The sequence below is a fragment of the Meles meles genome, chromosome 12 (assembly GCF_922984935.1).
Source record: "Meles meles chromosome 12, mMelMel3.1 paternal haplotype, whole genome shotgun sequence".
NCBI classification, from domain to species: Eukaryota; Metazoa; Chordata; class Mammalia; order Carnivora; family Mustelidae; genus Meles; species Meles meles.
Window position 1 is genome coordinate 72,476,231 of NC_060077.1, and position 19,143 is coordinate 72,495,373.

General features: G+C 40.7%; 1 protein-coding gene across 2 annotated transcripts in view; it reads left to right on the plus strand.

The window, feature by feature from the left end:
• Window positions 1-13,910: 13,910 nt before the first annotated feature.
• Window positions 13,911-19,143, plus strand: part of SMAD4 (SMAD family member 4) — a 70,446-nt gene continuing 65,213 nt past the window's right edge. For both annotated transcript variants that reach the window (XM_046024683.1, XM_046024684.1), the window contains exon 1: window positions 13,911-14,132. The gene's annotated coding sequence lies outside the window, so the exon portion shown is untranslated. The remainder of the gene's footprint in view (window positions 14,133-19,143) is intronic.

A 19,143-nucleotide genomic window follows, 5' to 3' on the forward strand; every position in this document is an offset into this window, starting at 1 on the left:
TTGGCCAACAAAAGGCCTTGCTGTAGAACACATCTTCATACAGTTAGTAGATACTGGAACATGATTGATTTTCTCCCGCAGGCCTCTACTATGAGGCAGTATACCCGACTGCAGTGGTCTTCAAACAGGGTATTTGTATCTGTAGGGATATGCAAAGACTTTTCTAAGGATACACAGGCATGCTTCCATATGAAGAATTTCCTAAAATCAATCTTCATGAGAACTAGTGAGGCAAAATACCTTCCTGGGTCCATTGCACAATGCTTCAGGATACCAAAGAAGGGGATAATTGAAATATTGGCACTGGGGCTAAAACATGAATAATTGGGTGTCAGTTCTTTTGCTTATTGGGTAGGTAGTTTCCAATCTGTTCTTTGAACAAAATTGAAGAAGGATCTAATCAAGTCTAGATCAAGGAGTATCTATTCTGTCCAGTGATAGATTTTTTTTTTAAGATTTTATTTATTTATTTGACAGAGAGATCGCAAGTAGGCAGAGAGGCAGGCCGAGAGAGGGGGGAAGCAGGCTCCCTGCTGAGCAGAGAGCCCGATGCAGGGCTCGATCCCAGGACTCTGAGATCATGACCTGAGCCGAAGGCGGAGGCTTAACCCACTGAGCCAGCCAAGCGCCCCCAGTGATAGATTTTTTAAACTGCTTTGTTGAGATATAATTCACATACCATGCAATTCAGTGGTTTTTCTCATATTCAGAGAGATGTGCAAATATTACCACTACCCATTTTAGAACATTTCACTATCCTGTAAAGAAGCTGTACCCTTTGGCAGTCACTCCCACTTTCCTCCCAAACTTCATAGCCCTAAAGTACCTTCTACCACTCATCTACTTGCTGCTAATCTGCTTTCTGTCTCTATAGATTTGCCTATTCTGGACATTTCATTCTAAACAAGGAAGAAATACACCTTTCTTCCATAAATACTTCCCAAAAATGGAAAAAGAGGGAACACTTCCCAATGTATTTTATGGGGTCAACATAACCTTGATGCCAAAACTTAAGGACATTAAAAGAAAGGAGAATAATTACACAGAGCACCTGGATGGCTCAGTCAGTTAAGCGTCTGCTTTCAGCTCAGATCATGATCCTGGAGTCCCAGGATGGCGCCCTGCATCAGGCTCCCTGCTGGGTGGAGAGTCTGCTTCTCCCTTTCCCCCTGCTCCTCCCCCACACTCCTACTTTCTCTCTTGCTCACTCTCTCAAAAAAAAAAAAAAAAAGGAAAATTACAGTCTAATTTCTCTCATAAAAACCCTAAAGAAAATAGTTAACTGAATCCAGTAATATATAAAAAGAATAAGATATTTTGACAAAGGGAGTTTATTCAAGGAATGAAAGATTTATTTAACATTTTGAAATCAATATTATTCATAACTTTAACAAAATAAAAGGAGGAAAAGGGGTAAGATGATCTCCATAAATACAAAAAATTTTCTGATAATTTTTTAAAAATATATTTATTTATTTGAGAGAGGGAGCATGTGAGTGGGGGAAGGGGCAGAGAGAGAGAGGGAGAGGGAGGGAATTTTAAGCAGACTCTGCTGAGCTCAGAGCGCAATGTGGGGATCCATCTCATGACCCATGAGATCGCGACCTGAGCTGAAACCAAGACTCAGACACTTAGCCCGACTTAGCCACCCAGACCCCCCCTCTGATAAAATTTAATATCCCTATGATAAGAATTCTTAGCGTATTAAGAACAGGAAGGAATGCCTTTAACCTGATGAACAGCTGCAAAATATTAGAATAAATATTATACACATTTAAAAATAAAATATTGAAAGTTCTCCTCATGGGATGAGAAACAGACAAGGATGCTCATTTAATACCCCTTCTATACAACATTGCTTTGAAGGTCTTAGTGTAGTAAGGCAAGAAAAATGAATTAAAGATATAAGGATTAGAAAGGAGGAAATAAAACTGTCATTGTTAGATGGTATGATTATGTACATATGAAAATCCAAAAGAATAAGCAGATAACTTGTTAGGATTATAAGTGAACTTAGCAGGATGTCTGGATACTCAAGCAGTATAGGGAAAATTGATTTTATTTCTATATTCCAACAATAAACAGATTTGAATTTTTTAAATAAAACCATTTACAGGAACATTAAAAACCTAGAAATAGATCTAATGAAAGATAGGCAAGACTTAATTGAAAACTATAAAAGATTATTAAGATACATTACGGAAGACTCAGATACATGAACTGTATACCATGTTCATAAATTTGGGATATTTAGTATTGGAAAGATGTCATTTATCCCTAAATTTATCTGTCATTTCTTGCTGTAGGTGGAAGTTATATGGGTGATAATAATTTTCACGGTGTGAAAATAAGATGCTCAGTTGTGATTTGGACATTTTTCTATATGTATATTACACAACAATGAGGATTTAAGAACATTTTTGAGTTGTATATCAATTATATCTCAAAGCTGAAAAAAAATGGGGGAACTTTCTTAAAGAAAAAATTCTAGACAGAATTCTAGAGATTCTTATTTCCTGGTTATTCAAATACCTATCTAGGTATTATGTGAAATTTGCAAATATGATTAAAGTCCCAATCCAGGTTACTTTATGATACAGAAATTATCTGTGTGGCTCTGATACAGTCTGGGGTGCTATCTGAAAGCAGAGAATTTTCTCTGGCTAGTAGAAGAAGGGTAAGTTAGAGAAGTCTGAAGCATGAGAAGGATTTGAGAGTCCATAGCTGGCTTTGAAAATGGGAAGGGCCACATTCAGGGACTGGAGAGCGGTCCCTGGGCAGTAGCCAGCTGGAAAACAGAACTTCGGTCCTTTACAACTGCAAGGATCTTAATTCTGCCAGTGACATGAATGAAGCATTTTCTTCCCCAGAGCCTCCAGATAAGAACTCAACCCTACTAATCCCTTAATTTTGGACTTGGGAGACCCAAGCAGAAAATTCAGTCCCTAGCTCTCTCTCTACCCACCACGGACGTCTCTTCTACAAAATAGTGAGATAATAAATGGGTATTGTTTTAAGCTGCTAATTTTGTGGTATTTTGTTATGCAGCAATAGAAAACTAATACAACTGCTATGTAATTTTAAAAATATTTGTTTTATTGAGATATAATTCACATACCACAATTCACTCCAATGTGCAATTCAGTGACTCTCACTAGATTCCTAGAGTTCTACAACCACCACCACATTCAGTTTTAGAACATTTTCATCACCTCAAAAAGAAACTCCTCCTTCTTTAGCTATCACTCCCTAGCTTCCCATCCCCCTAGCCCTAGGAAACCACCAAGCTACTTTCTGCCTCTATGTATTTGTCTATTCTGGGTATTTCATATAAATAGAATCATACAATGTATGATCTTTCGTGTTTGGTTTCTTTCGCTTAGCATGTTTCAAGTTTCACACATGTTATATCTATGTATCAGAACTTCATTTCTTTTTGTGACTGAATAGTAAATATTCCCTTGTAGGGACACACCATATTTTGTTTAGCTATTCATCAGTTGATGGAGCAGGCTTTTCCTTCCTTCCTTCCTTCCTTCCTTCCTTCCTTCCTTCCCCTCCCTCTAACCCCTGACAACCACCAATCATATAATAAAAAATAATAAAAAATATATGGTAAATATTAAATGAGGTTCTAGGATAGCCTATTCCTTCCTATCTGTGTCTTTCTAGAACAGTTGTTTAGCACAGTGGCTAAGAGAGTGATCTTTTAAATTCCAGCTGTATCACTAGTCATACAAAGTCCCTGAGTCTCTGATTCATTGTCCTCTCATTACATTGGGTGATAGAATAGTATCCATCTCACAGGGTCATTGGCTGGTTTAAATGAGTTGATAAGAGTATAACCCTTAGAATAGTGCCCAGCACATAGTAAGTCCTCAATAAATGCTATTGAACCATGTCTAAATTATATCGATTATAAATGCCTTAAAAGCAGGGCCCCTGCCTTCGTTACAGCTAAGTGTAGAGCCTACTCAAGCTTTCTCTATTTGCTTGGCTCAGCAGTATTAATTGGTTAGCAGATGCAGGCATTGTCTCGCTTGCTGGTTTCTCCATCTGCTCTAAATTTAGGACTAAATAAAGACACTTGGGGAGGTGGAGGAGGTTTTAGAGATCTCTGGTCCAAATCCATTGGGTTTTTGTTTTGTTCAAAAGCTGTAATCCAGAGAGAATTTAGAAGCATCTGCTGAAGACCATTTTTAGGCATGTTTTGCAGAAATTTGTAGCATCTGTTTACATGTTACGTGCATCTGCACTTTGAATCTTCAACCATTTGGATCTAGTAATATCCTAACTGGTGTTCCAAATTTGATGTACTTTATATATGGTGATTTCTAAGTCATAGCAGATGGATAATAAATAAATTGATTTATGAGAAGCAATTTACTTTTTCAATCTTGGTATTTAGAATAGTCACAATCTTACAATCCCAGATTTTAATAAGGATGGCTGAGAATAGGGCATCATAATTAAACTTTACATTTATATAGTGCATAATAATACCTTAATCTGTATACCTTGTTTAACGCTTATAAGCACTTGGTGAGGTAAGGGAATATGATGAATTCCATTACATAGATGAAGAAATTAGAATTAAGAGGTGTTAACTGACTTGCCAGAATTTACTAAATGGTAATAAATGGCAGAGCCGAGACTATGCTCAGGTTTCCTAACTGCTAGCCAGTGCCCTTTCCATTCCGCTGGCAGAGGAAAAAGTTAGGAATTCCCACTTTCTTCTATCAGGTTTTACAGCCCGTTTCTACCAAGGACCAGGCAGTACTTGCCAGCAGCAGTCCATGTGTGAGTCTTCAGAAAAGCCCTGGCCTGCTTTGGTCAGTCTCATTTTGAAAATGCTGTAGCCTCATCCCCCTGGCAATGAGGATTTACGCCAGGCAAATGTTACAGGTAACAGTGTTTAACGGCAGGGTTAGAACTGAGAAACTTTGGAATTGAAAGATCAAAAACAATCATCGATTAAATAATTTGAATAATGGGGGAGAATCTTCTAGTCAACACTCAATCTCTTTGCTCCTCACCTCAGGCTAATGAGGCCTATAAAACAACGATGCCTATAAAACACCACGTAACATGGCTGCAGAAGGTATTTTATGGACGGAACTTCGAGTAAAAGCAATTCTGGGCGTTTTGCAGTTCGTTTTCTCTGAAAGGGAGCCACCCTCCCAGAACTGCCAGAACTGCTTGTCATTGCATAGAGGAGAGGGAGTAGGATTAGAAGTAGAAAGAGAAGTAGCCTGAACATCTAGCTGATGGGAACTGCCTCTATGTGGTTGAGAGTATTTATACCGTAAAGGAGTTGGCTTGAATGGCAGAGTCAGAATGACTAAAATCTCTACGCAATTAGCATATAAAGTCCGACCCGACAAGTATGTACTGGCATAGGCAAGTATGAAGCATTTGATGTTGGGCGTAGAAACAGGTCAAGAGAAAGCCCATGTAAAGGATCCACGTCGCATAACATGCCAGTATGATAGGAGTCTGTATTTCAGAGGACTAAACCTGAATTGAGTAAACCTACACTATAACAGAATTTATTGATTTCTTGTAAGTCAAACGAACAAGGATGGTGCCAACATCAGATGCAACAGAATCCAGAGCTCAAAGGGTATCAGAGTTTTTTCCCCTCTCTCCTACCTTTTAACTCTGCTCCCCTCTGTTATCCTCATTGCTTCTGCAGATGGCCTTCCTCTATGGAGTCAGAGAACATGGTTGCCAGCAAGTGCAGACAGATGCTCCATCTTAGCCTAGTAAGCGCAAAGGACATGGCTTCTATGTATAAATTCCCAGGGAAGGACTGTGATTGGCCAGTGTAGGCCATGTGTCCGCCTGTGGACCAGTCTAAGACTCAAGGGCAACCGAGGGCCAGAAGTGGTCAATTCTTGCTCGTGTCTCCGCGTTCAGATCAAAGCAGATGGAGTCTAGTTACCAGAAAATTGGTGGTGAGGAATCTGCCTGGGCTAGCACAGTCCACTACAGCCATAGTTCCCCAAATTACCTGAGGATAAACATCACCTTGACCCTCGTTATGAAACAGATTCCTAGACTCCCCACTCAGACCAGTGGATTCAGAATGTAAGGAGAGATGGAGGGTAACATGGATACTTAACAAGTATTCCAAGTATGTTAGTTTCCTGTTGCCATTGTAACAAATTACCAAAATCTTAGTGGCTTAAAAAAACATGAAGGTACCGTCCTATAGTTCTAGAGGCCAGAAGTTCAAAATTGGTGGGCTAATGTCAAGGGGTTAATAGGACTGTTTTCTTCTGGAGGCTTTGAGAGAAGAACCTGTTTGTCATTTTCATCTTCTAGTGGCTTTCTGGTGGTGTTCCTTGGCTTGTGGCTCCTTCCTTCCTCCTCATAGTACAACATTCCAATCTCTCCTTCCATCATGACATCATTTTTCTACTTTGACTTTTCCTCTGTCCCTTTGATGAGAACCATCGTGATTACTTCAAGGCCCACCAGAATAATCCAGGATTATCTCCTCACCTCAAGATCCTTAACTTAATCACATCCACAAAGTCCCTCTTGCCATAAAATGTAATATTCATAGGTTCCAGGGATTAGGAATGGATATAGTGGGCCCCTTTTCATGCTACCATCCTACATAATTATTATTAGGTAAATTTGAGAAACACTGCAAGGAATGGCTAGTTAATCTTAGAACTGCAATGTAAATATTCCAAACCACAAATATACTAGCATAGTTCATTACTTAACTGTGTATAATATACAGATGCCCAAACTGGGTGGCCCAAACACCACATTTTTGCATGTGTCAATAATTCATGCCATTTTATTTTTGTGTAGTAGACCGCTCAATGAATTTACCACAGTCTATTTGTATATTCACCCATGGATGGACATTTGGCTTATTTCCTTTTCTGTTTGTTTTGAATAAAGATAGTCTGAACATTGGTGCACACAAGTCTTTGTGAAGACATATGTTTTCCTTGGGGGGGGCGTGGGGGTAAATATCTACAAGTGGAATTGCTAGGTCATATGATCAATGTATATACCAATTTTTAAGATACTGCCAAACCATTTCCCAAAGTCACTGTAACCATTTTACTCTCCTCCTAGCACTCCCAAGTACTCCACATCCTTGTCAACACTTGATATGGCAAATCTTTTTAATTTTAGCTATCCTTGTGGCATGAAGAGGTATCTCATTGTGGTGGTGTTGGGTTTTTTTAAGTAAGCTCTGCACCCATTGTGGGACCTGAACCCATGACTCTGAGGTGGCGAGTCACAGGCTCTACTGCCTGAGCCAGCCAGCCCCTCACTGTGGTTTTAACCTGCATCTGACGACTGTTAGGAGTAAGCCTCTTTTCCTGTGCTTTTAATCATTTGTGTATCTTCTTCTGGCACATTTTTTGCCTTTTTTATTTGTACTGTTTCTCCCTATCTCCCTGTCCTGGTTTTTTGTTGTTGTTGTTGTTTTGTTTTGTTTTTTGAGATCCTATTAATGCAAATGCCTTGAGGCAGCAGTGGTAGTTCCATAGGGAGTGATTTCTACTAAGTGAGGCCTTGGGAGGAAGGGATGATGGTAGATGAGGTTGGGGAGGCCTGGGGATAGGTGGGGCTCGTGCTCAGGGCAGAGTGAGGAAAATGGGGTGCTCTGGATCCAGGAAGTCAAGACTAGAGCTGCTGTTGTTTGTGTAGAAATGAAAAGGTATACAGTGTTGTTGCTGCTAGAAGTTTTAACCTGGACGTGACTGACAACAGGGTTTGCTTTGGCGATCACTTGGGATCAATTGGCTTGTGGGACTGCATTTCTAGATCCCTTTTGCCAACCTCATTACCGCTGGGTGAAAATGTCTGAGAGCCTCTTGGAAATAAGAGTTTGCCAAAAAGGATGGGACGGAAGAACAAATATTTGACAGATTCCTGAATGGAACTCACTTGATTCTCACAACAGCCTTAAGTTTCTTTTGAGGATAAAAGCTCAGGAGGGGAACTGCTGGGTTTCAGGGATACCTTGTCCTATTTCCGTAATGCCAGCTGCTCTCCGAACGACTTCCCAGTTTATGCTCCGCTCCCACCAAGTGCACCTTAAATGTCCTGGGCCCCACTCACTGCCAGCAGGAAATGATAGCTGATTCTCCTTTTTCTTTCTTCCAATCTGAAATGGTATTTAGCTTTAATTTACATGTCACTGATTACTAATGAGCTTAAACATCTCTTAGTAGACTTGTTAGTCATTCAGATTTCTTCTGTGAATTGCCTCATCATATCCTATGCTCATTTTTTTTCTGTTGGATTTCCTATCTTTTCCTTAAAGCTATCTCAGAATTTTAAAAATATTATAATCTTTATTTTGTGTTGGTTTTGAAGATGACAAATAACTTTCCCATTTGATCACCTATTAGTTGTGATTATGATGGCCTCCATAAGACAGAAATAATTTAATCAAATCTGTGGATTTTTTTTGTCCCTTTAAAATTTGTATATTTGGCATCTTTTTAAATAAAAATTTTCCCACTCCTAAATTCCCAACAATATTCTTCTACATTTCCTTCCATTGGCTTTATGATTTCGTTTTTCAAATTTAGGGTTTTTTAATAGATTTCATTTATTTGTCAGAGAGAGAGAAAGAGAATAAGCAGGGGAAGCGGCAAGGCAGAGGGAGAAGCAGGTTCCCCGCTGAGGAAGGAGACTGATGTGGGACTCCATCCCAGACCCTGGGATCATGACCTGAGCCGACGGCAGATGCTTAACAGACTAAGCCACCCAGGCATCCCTCAAATTTGGGATTTTAATCTCTTTAGAGGATTTTTTTTTTTGCATATGTTATGAGATTCAACTGAATTTTTCTCCTTAGAGAAAAACAATTTTTCTGTCTATCTACTGAGTAATTCATCTATTTCCCACTGATTAGTGGAGCCTTTCTATCCCAAGTTCACTGTATTAATACCTGCTCCATTTGCTCTTGCTATGGCAGGAACACAACTGCTCTGATGATTCCAGATTTGTAACATGTCTCATTATTTGGTAGGGTGCATCCCTCCCCACCTCTTTTGCTCTTCTTTTCAGATGTATCTCAAGTATTTGTAGATATGTGTTCTTCTGTATGTATTTTAGAATCAATTTTCTTCACTTAGGATTATGATGCAATTACATTTAATTTATAGGTTAATATTGGGAGAATTGCTGTTTTTATAATGTTAAACTCTTCTAGCAGTGAACATAACAGTATGTTCTTGTTTATTCAGGTTTTCTTTTATCCCTTTTAATTGAGTTTTACATTTTTATGTGCATTATTGGGTAGTTTAATTTCTATATATTTTATAGTTTTATAACTACTGTAAATGGTATCTTGTTTACAGGGTTCGAAGGTGTAGAGGAATGCTGTTGCTTTCTGTATGTTTCTCTGCTATATGGCAACCTTCCTGAACTTGTGTGAGATCTAATAATTTTTTAATTCTCTTGGGTTTTCCATATAAGTGACAGTAACACATTTTTCTCTTTCCTTCCAACCCTTGAACCTTCTCATGGCATTACATTGGTCAGTCCTCTATCTCTGGCTCAAACAGCAGTTGTGGCTAGCAGGTCTGTTTTGTTTCTGAACTAAAAGTGATCACACCTGGGGTGCCTGGGTGGCTCAGTCGCTTAAGCGTCTGCCTTCAGCTCAGGTCCTGATCCCAGAGTCCTGGGACTGAGCCCCACATCAGGCTCTCTGCTCAGCGGGGAGTCTGCTTCTCCCTCTCCCTCTCCCTCTCAGGGAGCCTGCTGCTCCCCCTGCTTGTGTGCTCTCTCTGTCAAATAAATAAATAAAATCTTAAAAATAAATAAATAAATAAAAGCGATCACATCTAAGGGTTCACCATCTAGAGTCCTTGACCTCTAGATCCTCTTTTAAAGGGCAACCTGGTTAGGTCAGGCTCACTAAGACCAATCTTTCTTGATTAATTAATTGTATTTATTTATAAGATTTTATTTATTTATTTGACAGAGAGAGAAAAAAAGCATGAGTGGGGGTGGGAGGGGCAGATGGAAAAAGAGAAGCAGACTCCCTGGGAACAGGGAGTCAATGAGAAGCTTGATCCCAGGACCCTGGGATCACAAACTTAGCCAAAGGCAGACGCTTAACCAACCAAGCCACCCAGGCACTCCTTGATTAATTTAAACTTAAATGATTTCAGAACTTTAATTATATGTCTAAAATCCCTTCATATCTTTTCTTATCATATTCCTTTGCCATATAATGTGACTAATCACAGGAGTGATATCTCATCATATTCACAGGTGCCACCCACACTCAAGGGGAGGAGATCATTCCAGGGTTTATCTCTGTGGGCTCATATTAGAATTCCACCTACCACATCCAACTCAGATTCGGGACTGTGTAAGCTCCTCTGTGTAACATCTGTATCTCCTTTCTGTTATGTCAAATCTCAGTTCTCTAATATAATTCCTCATTTGCTTTATCCTGCAATACACACCACTAACAGTCTCAGAATAATAATGCCAAGACTCTACCACCAAAGTGACTGTCAAAAACAGGTTTTAAGATGTGTATGTGTATGTTTGTATTGCAGTTCTTTTGTCCTTAGGCTATGTCCTGCTAGGGATATGGAGTCCCATGCCTTGTTTTAAAGTCACTTCCGTGTGCTGACAACTTGAGAGAGTGAGGTTCATTTGTTTCAATTTGTCTTCACTTCTTAAGGATTGCTTTTTATGCTAAAGATTTAAGTAGTTTTACAGTGAAATTCACACAACGAGGTATATTTAGAGCATTCTAGTTTCTCACTCCTTGTCTCTTTCCTCCTCATAAGTAGTTTTTAAAATTTTTTATGACTTAGTTTCCCATTGTTCTTCAATATTAGCAAATATATATTTTTAATATATTTTATATATATATATGTTTATATCTGATGGGGTAGGGGGATCTCATCATAATTTCAAATTTTTTTAAGGTTTTATTTATTTATTTGATAGAGAGAGATCACAAGTAGGCAGAGAGTCAGGCAGAGAGAGAGGGAAGCAGGCTTCCTGCAGAGCAGAGAGCCCAATGCAGGACTCGATCTCAGGACCCTGAGACCATGACCGGAGCTGAAGGCAGAGGCTTAACCACTGAGCCACCCAGGTGCCCCACAATTTCAGATTTTTTAATGGATATTTTTCTGTTTAAAGTTTTCTGTTTCTCCTTGGGTCAATAGGTATTTTCTGTTTTTCCAGCTGTGTATCCCCCCATCGACATTTTCAAATTTATTAGTGTGTAGTAGTTCATAATCTTATTAAAAATGTCTATTTTGTCTGTAAATTATTTTTTCCTTTTAATTCTGTTTTCTGTTTACTCGTATATCTTCCTGCTTTTTATTGATCTTATGACAGGTTTTTTTAAAATCATCTTTTGATTTTGTTATTCATATTTATTGCTTTTCCCTTCCTCCCCAGCACCTTGTATCATTGATTTTTGCCATATCCTTATTATTTCCTTCCTGTTTATTCCTTTGGGGTTTGGCACTAAACACTTAGCTCATTTGATTTCAGTATTTCTTATTTGTTAAATAAATGTTTGTAACACTGCAAATCCCATGAAGCACTACCTATGTACACTTTGACACATGGTGCTTTCATTATATTTTATAATTTCCCTTATTATAATTTCTTTTTTCTAGTATTTAATAGTATTTTTTACATCTCCAGATTTTCAGGAGTTTGAAGGTATTCTTAAAAAAAAAGAAAAGATTTATAATCTTTTTTTTAGAGCCAGAGAGAGTGAGTGAGTGGGAGGAGGGGCAGAGGAAGAGGGAGAAAAGCAGATTCCCAGCAGAGCAGGGCCCGACCACGATGCTGGCCCAATTCCAGGAACTCTGAGATCATGACCTGAGCCAAAATCAAGAGACCACATTGAACATCCTGAGCCACCCAGGGGCCCCGTAAAGCTATTCTTCTATTAATGATTTCCAAATTTATTGTTTGTGATAAAGAACATGGCCCATATGTTGTTAATTTTTAAAATTCACTGAGGAGCATGACTACTAGGTGAGTGATCTCAGGAGTCTTCCATGTATTCTTGAAGACATGTACATTCTTTATTTGTTGAGTACAAAGTTCTTTATTGGACTGAGCTCACTAACTGAGTCAGTCACCTGACCTCCAGGGCATGTAAGGTCTTTTTTGTCCCTTAGGATGTTTTCCCCCTGAAAGTCTATTTTGGGTGAAACGGAAATTGCTACTCTGGAGGTTTGTTGGTTCATATTTACTCTGCATCTCTTTTTCCATCTCTTACTATTCAAAGAATGATTCACTGGGCCCTTTCCTGGCCAGTACCGTACAACAGCAGGGCAAGCATCAGGATGCCCTGGAGCTAAGTTCAGCCCCTCAGCTCGCAGAAGGGGAGCCTTGGCTGTCTCTGAGCCTGCACAGCACCCTGCTCATTTTCTTATTTTCCTCTCCCACATCTGTCTTGTTCATTTCCATATTCCTATCTTGCAGCACAGTGCCTGATATCTGGTAGACACTCAGTAAATATTTGTGCAATGAATGGAGCATACAGCCTTCTTAGGAAAATAAGACCCCTTTAAGAAGTTGGAATTTATGGAGCGTCGAGTGCATGTTAAAGCTTCTCCCCACATATGACCTCTCTGATCTTCACGCCTACCTTGCTTTTCTCTCGTACCCTGCCCTTGCTTCGTGGGTGTTACTGTTCCGTGAACACACAGACCTCATTGCTGCTTCGGAATCTTTACACCTGCTCTCCCCAGTTGTTGGCACAGCTTATTCCTTTGAATCATTCAGGTCCCTGCTCAAAGGCCACCTCTTCAAACATCCTTCCTGAGTCACCCTGTCCAAAATTCTACTACTCCATATCTCTCCAAATCTGATCCAAATCTGATCACTCTCTATGGTCTTTTCTTAGAAAATTTTCCTTTAATCCTCAGGGAAATAACATTTTTAACAAGCATGATTATACCTAGTTCTATAGAGGAAGTAATTAAAGCTGAGAAAGGTCCAGTAGCTTGCCCAGGAGCACAGGCAATGGAGCCAGGATTTGAACATGAGCCCATTTGACTCGGCAAGTCCATCCCTAACCTCCACCTCTAAGCCGCTGTCTGCTAATGAAGTCGAATGTAAACACAGGGGACAGGAGGAAATCAAGGGCCAGGGGAGTGGCTTGTGACTTTCTGGATGGGGAGAGTTGGGCCTCTGGATGAGATGGGAATGGTGGAGGGAGGGAGGGAAGCAGGGCAGGCCGACCCTGGACCTGGGCCTGGGATGGTCCACGTGGCCTGTTCCTTGGCTGAGGGATCGGTTGGGACTTGCTCCTGGGGGAGCCGTGAGGATGGAGGGCAGTTTGTAGGGGAGCACCGCACCAGCCTGCATTCCTGGGCCTTTGGGTCAAACCCTCCACAAAAAACCTCTGCCAAGGAGCCTTTGTGGACTGTGACTAAGGGAGTCAGGCCCGGCATTCTAACTAACATCCCCCCTCCCCCGGCCCCCGTGGCCTCTGGCGGGTTGAGACCAACCCGCGCAGCGGTTCACCACGCCAGCAATCTGTGTGCTGGGAAGGGCGGGCCGGGCGTCCAGGCTGCAGAGGCGCTTTGGAGCCAGAGCACCTTTCTTAGACGGGGTTGGTGTTCCCGTCCAACCAGGTGAGAGCCCACCCGTGAGTCAGCCTCCCTGAAAAGCGGGCGGGAGCAAATGGCTACCACAGCCAGGGGCCCGGGCTGCCTGCGGCCGGCAGGGTGTAGAGTTCTCACTTCTTTGCTGATGAAAGATGCGCACGCGGGGGCGCAGGTGGTCAGGCCAGGGAGGAGGCTCACCGGGCAGCAGCGCTCCCCCACGCGAGTCACCGTGCGTGGGCGGCGGCGGGGGGGGGGGGGTAGCAGGAAGCATAGCGACAGTTCAAAGGCAGCAGCTGGGTGCAGCTTGTCAAAAGGGCCCGGGAAGTGAAAGTCCACCAGGCATAGGAAAAGGGAAGAGAAAACAGCAGAGAGGGGAGTGACAGTAGCCACTGGGGGCAAGGGAAAGGCAAATCTCGGAGTGGCAGGTGTTGTGGGAGCTTCTGCCAGGCACCTTTTCTTGGAGGAGGGGACAGCAAGGCTGAATCTTAGAACCAGCGCCCTGCGTCCTTCCCACAGCCGGTTCCGAGGAGCAGACGCCAGGTAAGTGCTGTTCAAACGCGCACAGCATCCTTCTTTTCCTTCAAATGCCTCATTTCCACCTCTAAAAAGTGGCACTTGATTATACTCCAACCCTTTAAAAGAAAATAGTAACCGCAATTTTCATCCAAGGTAAAGTTAATTACTTTCCTCCAGTCTGTCTCCCCAGAAAAATGCTTTAAAAATAAGAAAAGAGGGGCACATGGGTGGCTCAGTCCTTAAGCGTCTGTCTTCAGCTCAGGTCATGGTCCCAGGGTCCTGGGATCAAGTCCCACATCAGGCTCCCTGCTCAGCAGGAAACCTGCTTCTCCCTCTCTCACTCTCCCTGCTTGTATTCCCCCTCTCTGTGTCTCTGTCAAATAAATAAATAAAATCTTTTTAAAAAATTAAGGAAAGATTTTGGTGATGTTAGGATAATCTGCTTTTCTCCTGAGTTGAAAGTTCAAACCCTTTCCATAAATATTCATTATAATACTCTTTTATCACTAAAAGGATGCCAACTCTACCTCTAAAAAAAAAATGTTTTGTTTTTGCGTTTGATGAAATCGTTATTTCCAGCACCCTCCACCCTGCGATGTTCCCTCTTGTGCCTGTGACACCAAGTGAGACAGATGCCACATTCACTTGTTTGGACCAAAAACTATGTAGTTTTAAGGCTGATTTGGAGTATCCTAGGAGAAGAAAGAGGCTGGATGAATTTTAGGTGGTTCAGTTAATGTTCGTCACCATCTGATTCCTCACCCAAAATAAAGCATGGCACCTAGTAGGCTCACTCAGTATGTTTCCTGAATGAGGGATTTTGGAAAAAAGAAAGCTGAGTTTATCATTGAAAAGCATTAGAAGTAGATGGCATAACAACTGTGGACTGCCTCCTGAATCAGTTGGTGTTCCTTCCTATTCCCCTCCTCAGGAGATTTGGCATTCAAGGCCCTAGAGGTCTGGGATGTAGAGTCTAGGGTCTTGCATCTAGAACTCTGTCCAAGGATGAGCTGTATCACCACCTCTAGGAGCCTGTTAGAAATGTGGATGCTCCGTTCCTACCTTGGAGTCACTGAATCAGAATCTGCATGATCAAGGGCACCTGGGTGGCTCAGTGGGTTAAGCCTCTGCCTTCAGCTCAGGTCATGATCTCAGGGTCCTGGGATCAAGCCCCGCATCAAGCTCTCTGCTCAGCAGGGAACCTGCTTCCCCTTCTCTCTCTGTCTCTCTGCCTACTTGTGATCTCTGTCTGTCAAATAAATAAATAAAATCTTAAAAAAAAAAAAAAAGATCATGTTCAAGTGGAAGAAAAACTGTTTGAAGGTACCTGGGCCTCTTCCTTTTGGGGGCACCTGGTCAGGAGGCCCTTCTGGGTCTTGACTTCAGATCTGGGTTGCAGGACAACTCCACACTGCACTCTGTATAGGGCGCTGGAGACCACAGAGGGTCCCAAATCCAGCTCTCCTATTAAAGGAACTTCATTACATGGGCAGGTGACTTAAAAAGTTAAAAAAAAAAAAAAAAAAGAAATCAGTCTTAGAGAAAACTTACAAAAATAGTACAAAAAACTTCTACATATCTTTTACCCAGGTTCACCAATTGTTAACATTTTCTCTCTCTACTTACATATTATTTTGGAATTAATGGAGGGCTAGTTATACACATAGGTCTGCTTTTCCCCTTAATACTTCAGTGTGGACTTACTAAGATTAAGGACATTCTCTTACATCACTGAAACACCAGGGCTAGATTCAGGGGGAGGCAAGGAACATCTGAGTCAGTGGCCCTGAGAGGGCTTCCTGGGAGCCTTGCTCACTGCACCCTAATCCTGGTCCTGCACACTATATTTGCCCAAATCGGGAAACCTAACATGAATTTAATACTATTGTCTAATCTACTGTCCGGATTCCAGTTGCATCAGTTGTCCCAAGCATGTCCCAGTTTTTCCATACCCAACTCAAGACCATGCACAGCATTTCACCATCATGTCTATTGGGTGTCCTTCAGTCTGGAAGAGTTCTTCAGTCTGTTTTCCATGAATTGATATTTTTGAAAGCTATAGACCAATTATTTTATAGAATGGTCCTCCATATGGTGACAAGTTATTTTTAATCTCTTGACAGTTCAATTTCACCACCTATAGATTGAGAATTGTTCCTGCTTCATGTTGAATTGAATAAGTTCAGCCATCTTATAGTCATGACATATGGCCGGTGTACATGGATTTTAAAAGTTAGCTAATACTAATTAGGTTCTTGTCAGTACCACGTTAAGTGCTTCACCAGCATGATCTCACTGAGTCCTCCCTATAGCTCAGTGACACAGGCTCTGTTTTTGTCCCTATTTCACAGGTGAAGAAATGGAGACTTAGAATGATTTGTCCACTGTCTTGTAGCACCAAGTCAGCCTGGCTCTGAGGACTATTTGCTTAGTAACCTTGTTAGGGATGCTTACCTAAAATGTTAAGTTTTTTGTTTGTTTGTTTTTAAAGATTTGTTTATTTATTTGAGAGAGAGATAGATAGAGAGAGAGAAACAGGGTGAGGGGCAAGGGAGAGGGAATGAATCTCAAGCAGATTCCCTGCTGAGTGTGGAGTGTGGAGCCTGACTTGGGGGTCGATCTCATGACCCTGAGATCATGACCTTAGCTAAAATCAAGAGTTGGACACATAAGTGACTGAGCCACCCAGGTACCCCTAAAATGTAAGATTTAAGATAAAATTTATATAATATAAAATTTGCCATTTTAATCATTTTGTTTTCTCCCACCTTTATTGAGATATAGTTGACATACATTGTGTAAATTTAAGGTAAACAATGTGATGATTTGGTACAGGTACATATTGTGAAATGATTATCATTATAAGGTTAGTAACACATTATTCATTTCACATAATGACTTTTTTTTTTTTTTAGGTGGTGGAAATATTTAAGATCTCTCAGCAGTTTTCAAGTATATAATACAGTCTTGTTAACTAAAGTCACCATGCTATATGTTAGGTCCCTAGATCTTATTCATCTTATAACTGAATATTCGTACCCTTGGACCAATATTTCCTCATGTCTCCCCCAGCCCCTGGTAACCACCATTTGACTCTTTGTTTCTGTGAATTTTAACTATTTTATTAATTTGTTTGTTTATTTTTAGTGAAGAATGGTTGACACACAAAGTTACGTTAGTTTCAAGTGCACAAGTTTAATAACTATTTGAAAGTGTATGACTCAGGGTCTTTTAGTATAGTCACAATGCTGTACAACCATCAGCACTAATTCCAGAACATTTCCATTACCTCAAAGAGAAACCCGTGTCTTTCAGTTCCCCTCCTTCTATCCCCTGATAACCACTGAATCTGCCAATCTTTCTGTTTCTATGGATTTCCATATACACACAATGGAATACTACTGAACAATAACAAGGAGCTAACTACTGATATACACAGGAACATTTTGGATCTCAAAAACATCACGCTGAGTGAAAAAAATCCAGATGCAAAAAATTACGTGTTGTAAGATTCCATTTATATGGAATTTTAGAAAAGCCAAAACCTTAAAAACAGGAAGTGTGGCAGTGGTTGCCTGGGGCCAGGAATGTGGGGGTGGGGATCGACTTGACCGGCAAAGGGGCAGAAGGCAGTGTTCTAAACTGGATGGTGTGATGTGTACCTTTACCCAAATCCATCCAACTCTCTATGTTAAAAAGTTTGTAAATGTAAATTGTACCTCATTAAAACCATAAAAACACAAACATACATGTCCTCCATACTTACCAGCATATCTTCCTTCATAGTCTGGCTCCATATCTCTTTTCAGCCTCACCTCACCTCACCTCTCCCCTCTATGCATTCAGTCAACAAACATTCTCTGACACTTGCTGCGTGCAAAGTCCTCAAGAGAACTTCTGCCCTCAGGGAACTCACAACCTAGTCAGAACCAAGATAGGGCTCCCAATCCTGATAAACATCAGGGATCCTAGAGGATCACCAAGTCTTTTTTTTTTTTTTTTTTTTTAACTCAGCTTATTTATTTTTGTAAAATAATTTCTACATCCATCATAGGGCTCAGACTCATGACCCCAAGATCAAGAGTCCCATGCTCTTCTAACTGAGCCAGCCAGGAGCCCTGATTATCGATTGAGTCTTAAAGGAGAGGCATGAGCATATACGTTCCAGTCACTTTGAATTTCAAGTTTGAATCAAGTTTCAGTTTAATTTTTTGAAGAAGTAGTGCATTTTACAGGGTTCAAGAATAAGTGATATTAATACAGTGAAAAACTTCCTCCCATCCATTCCCACTCTACCCTATCTATACAACTCACACAACCATTGTTGTTATAAACACATACTGTTTTTCTTTCTTCTTTTTAACAGAAAAGATAACATAATATACATATCGTTTTGGACTTTGCATTCTCATTTGGCAGTAAGCCTTTGAGATCTTTCCATAAGTGTACAGTGAAAATTACCCTCTAATTATAGTTATGTAATATTTCATTGTATGGATGTGCCATAATTTATTTTATCCAGTCTCCTTTAGGCAAACATTTGAGTGTTTCCAACAACCTGTTAGGGCAAACAATGCTGTAATGGGTACCCTCTTATAAGTGGTGTATTGGGTTTTGCTTTTTGTTTTGTTTGTATATATGTATATCTATGGCTATATATTGAATTCTTTTTTCATCCATTCCACAAACATGCCAACCACTTTCATTTCTGTAGCCTGTTCCTCTGCTTGAAAGTCTTTACCCAGTCCCTTTCTATTGGCAAACTCTGACTTTACCTCAAAGTCCAATTCAAATGCCACTTCCTTGTGAAGGCTTCTGAACTCCCTCAGCCAAGTGTTCTTCCTTCTCTTGTATTCCAAGCCCCCATCATAAGAATGATCAATTAACACTTCATTCTTGCCCCAGTAGAGTAGGAGCTACTCAAGGGCATGGACTGTAGTAAATTTATCTCTGAATCCCTTTGTAATTGGTACCTGGTAAGTATTGAAGAAAATGTGCATTGCATGAATGGTTAGGACTGACAAAGGGGTCTGTA